Below are 5,004 nucleotides of genomic sequence, written 5' to 3' on the forward strand. Positions count from 1 at the left end.
CCCCCCCCCCCCCCCCCCCCCCCTCTCTCTCTCTCTCCCTTTCTCTAGTACGTACTGTGCTAATATCTTTTACTTAATTATGTCATTATAGCTTTCTAATCACTATTTTGAGTTCTCAATATGAAAAAATTTCGGAGAATTGAATAGTATTATATAGTGCGAATTCAAATTAACCAACTTCAATACTTGTTGGTAACAATTATTGTGCTTATCTTCTTCAGATCTCCTTAAGTTATTATTTTCATCTTTATTGTGATTCGATTCAATTTTTAAATACGGAGTCATTTTTATAGGAAAAATATTACTACTATTTAAATTTGAGTTTAATAAGGGTGTAACTCAAGCATTGGATGAAAAACAAAAGTAAAAAACCTAATGAATTATAGTGATGAATGATACAGCCTCCAATCCCATTTTTCATTTCTCTTTTGGGAGGAATATTAATGAGTTACTATAGTAATAATTTGAATAGAGCAAATTTATCTAAATATCTCATGTATTAAAATTATTAATCACTTGTTGTAATAATGATCACATAATTAACAGACATTGGGAATATAACATATTCACTTTTCTCTAAGTGATGAGAATAACAAATAGCTAATTAAAATAATACTCTCTCCGATTCCTTTTTAGTTGTCATGATAAAATTTGACATAATTCTTATAAAAAAGTAAATAATAGTAAGAGTTTATTTGATCTATATATCCCTTATTAATTAATGCTAAGAACAAAATTGGAAAAAGACAATTAATCCTTTTTTGATTGTTCAAATTGACAACTATTTTGAAATAAGTATTTTTAATATACATGATAACTAAAAACGGAACGGAGGGAGTAGTAAAATATGAAATGGTGAGTTGTGTTTAGATGAATTTTTAAGAACCACAAATTTGAAGGGCATTAAAGTTTAGTGTGGTCATGCATGTATACCCCATAGAAGCAGGGAAAGTAGGACCTTGTAACTTTGGTGGATTAAAAAAGATTCCTTAAAAACAATGGTGGAGAAGGGGACATCAAATCGTTTGCTTTTAAATATGCAAAAACACACGTCCAATTCAATATTATTACTCCCTTCGTTTAAAAAAAATGACCTAGTTTGATTTGGAATAGAATTTAAAAAAAGAAGAAGATTTTTTAATCTCGTAGTTCTAAATTAAAGTTATATCAAATGTACCAAAATATCCTTTAATCTTGTGGCCTTAAACATGTCACGTGGAAAGTTGAAGTTATAGTGTTGCCAAAAAAGAAAATGGCTCATTCTTTTTTAAACAGAATAAAAAGGAAATTAGGTTTTTTTAAAACGGAGAGAGTATTATATATAGTGTACGAAATTTTTATTAGATACAAACATTGTCGATTATTGAAGATGATAATAGATATTCAAAGGTACATATTGATATAAATTAATTATATGTAAGCCGATTAAAATATCATTATTATATGAAATTAGTGATATATATTAGTAAAAACATGTCGTACTTAGAGTCTAGCTCCATAGGACTTTCGGAAATAACATGCAAACTAGTACTACTAATTAAACACGCTTTTCAAATATAATTTAAACGAATTATAACTATCAAATTCATAATTATCTTAGATATGTAACAAATATCTATATATAACCTAGAGCATAAATATGGGCTAGGCCCGTTGGGCCGGACTGGCCTAACCCGGGATTTGATAGGGCTAGGCTGTAATTTTTGGACCCCATTTTTAAAAAAAAACTTTTTAGCTCGGCCTGAATAAGCCTGCCAATTTGTGGGGCTTGAGAAATATGGATAGGGCTGACCCGTGGGCCAAATAAAATTAATTAAAAAAATAAAAAATAAAATAGAGTATTAAAAATAACAAGAGTCTAAACTCAAAATCAGTTTAAAGTTTGAAATATTACAATTTAAATACAAATTATGTTTATAAAATACATATTACGTAAAATAAAAATTCCCTGAAATTTCTAGGAATCACTACATATAGGCTACAAGGCCGTAGCCTATGGAATATTGTCATAATTTTTTGTGTTTTATTATGATCATTGGAAAACAATTTGGTTTATATTTTTATTTAGCTATTTATGTTTTACTTGAAATCAAACTTAATAAATATTATAATGATAATTTTATTTGTGGATTTGATTAACAAGTATAACACTAACACCATGTAATATTATTTTATTGATATTTATGATAATATTTTTAAATTATAATTTAATTTAAAAAATTATAAAAAATATATTTTTACGTAAAGAGGGTTGTCCCGACATGCCCGTAGTCCAGGTACTTGTGGGCTGGGCCGACCATTTTCTGCCCCACACCACAAATGGGGTAGCCCGACCTGATCCGTCAAATTTCAAAGCATGTATGGGCTTGCCTGGATGGGGTGGGTCAGCCCATATTGACAACTCTAAATTATAACCTATTTTATTATCTAGATGGTTGATGAATCTATGTATATACATTTTTTGTATTTTATATAATGATTGTAATTAAAATAGATAATCTTATGCATCTTGTCTTTGGTCAGACGTCCGAAATCGTAGTCCGAGAGATGAATTAGGCATTTGAAGTTACAAGTTTACTTCAATTGAGTAGCTTGAATATATGTAATAAAAAAATATTAATTCTTTAAAAATAAATTTAATTATTATCATAATATTAATATAAAATTTGTTACACAAAGGCATAACCTTTAAAATCTGGTCCGCTATATATTTTCAGAAGGATGAATATATATGAGTCGTCTCATATACATATGCGACATAGTTAAACGATCATAATATCGTGACTATTCAGCTATTCAGTGTACGATGGATATGACCAACAGAATCTGATTTGCTTAGCTTGGACTTACATGTGCACGAGTTTGAGAATGACTCAAACTCAATCCAACGAAAGTACTCTTTTTCTTAAGATAGCATTTTTCAGTATTGTACATTATTACATTATAAAATCAAAGTAATACAAAGCAAAGCATACAAACAGAAAAACATAGAAAATTTGCTTTTTGTATTTTGAAAAAGTTAAATGATGTTAGTAATTAAGACGGTAAGGAGGATTGTGAGGGATGGTTAGATAGAATAGGAGGTCTAAGTCAAATTTTAAAAAAAGAAATCTTATGCTTATTTATAACTAGAGGTTTACTCCACCATATCAGAATTTTGGATAGATGAGGAGATTAGAATCTTGGAAAGATGAGGAGATTAGTGTTCCCTTTATTATAACTACCGTCTGTGATGTATGTACTAAAGGATTTACCTTCTGCAGTGAACCACGTGATAATGTCATCCAGAAGTGCTAGTAATTGAATCAAAAAGTTTCAAAGCAATGAACTTCAAGGGTTTACTTGCATTGCTATCATATTCCTATGTCAGAGGATTCAAGAGTAGCAATCATATTTAAAATTGTAATTTATTGTGAAAATTATGTTACATAAAAGAGTATAATGGTGATAATAATTGAACAGAGAGACATGTAGGTATAGTGATTTCTTGAAGAATTAAAAAAGTCATTCAACTTTAATGAAGATTTCTTGAAGAGTTAAAAAATCATTCAACTTTAATGGCTTCACACTTCCAGAATGATAATTAATTAATATTAATAATTATAATGATAATATGATAATTATAATTAAAAAATTGAAAGGCATTTTCGTAATCCAACTTTAGACTAAGCACCTTCGCACTTATAATATAATATGATGATGATGATTATAGATATATTTATTTTTTTATTCTCATAATTTTTTTAAGTACATGATAATTAATTATTATTTCTTAATTGTCAACATAATATTTTATGTAATAATTTGTAAGACACGAATATGCATATATAAATTATTATACGTTATATAACACTACAAATGTTTATACCTTAGATAAATCATTATTGATTATAGTTTTAAAAATCTTATCAATTGAATCAATTGTTATACAAACTATCAAATATTCTAGAAGTAGTAGGAATATTTTAAAAAATTGAGACTTCACATGATTGAGCATTTCTCATTAGAGCATCATTTTTACTTGTATATATTTCGAATGAAATTAAATTACAACAATACATCTAAATCATAAATTCATAATGATTGTTACGCTTTAGAAAGCATTCAAAGTAGTTAAGATAATGCCTTTTTAAATTTAATCATTTGATAATTTAATTAGTTTGAGCATGAAATGTCTAAGAGACACCTCAAAGAATTGAAGATAGTCTTACAAAACCAATTTTAAAATATGATTGATTCAAATTGGAGAGAATTTGACAAATTTAAAAGTAAAAGGTAAAAAATAACTGCAAATTAATTGCGTTAAGAAAATTTCAATTAATACTAACAATAAGTATATAATTAATTATATATTTATATATATTACCTTCAAATAAATTCGAGGCCTTATTTTTTCAGGGTCCTAAAGTCGTTGTTTCGGTGGCTTTGGGGTTGAGACGCCTTAGGCAGATTATAAGATCATGTCAGAGTTATTCTCTCTTTTTTATTTTACTAATTCTCGAACACGTTCATTGCACGTGTATATTGTGTTACTTAGTATAAATATTTTAAAATAATATAAATAATATTGAAATATGTATGTGATGAAAAGCGTAGAAATAAAATACGAGTACGAATTGATAAATAATTTACTACAATTTATTCACAAACTCTTCGATATGTAATACCTCAAATTTTTCGATAAGACACTACGTCATGTTTCTTACCCTTTGAAAATGTAATCATCCGCAATAGAGACGGAGTTACGAGTTTATTTGAATAAAGTAGATTTAATATATGTAATAAAAAATTATTAAATATTTAAAAGTAACTTAATTATTATTATAATATAAATAGAAAATTTATAACCTTTAAATTTGAACTTGTCAATAATTGCTTAGCCATTTAGCATAGATTTACCTTTGTCCACGAACAGGGTCGTCTTAACCCATAGGTCATTAAAGTCATCGCTTGGGGTCTCATTTTTAAAAAAATAAACAATTACCTATATATGTTATTTTTTTA

Source organism: Solanum tuberosum, unplaced genomic scaffold (assembly GCF_000226075.1).
Source record: "Solanum tuberosum cultivar DM 1-3 516 R44 unplaced genomic scaffold, SolTub_3.0 scf00204, whole genome shotgun sequence".
Classification (NCBI taxonomy): domain Eukaryota; kingdom Viridiplantae; phylum Streptophyta; class Magnoliopsida; order Solanales; family Solanaceae; genus Solanum; species Solanum tuberosum.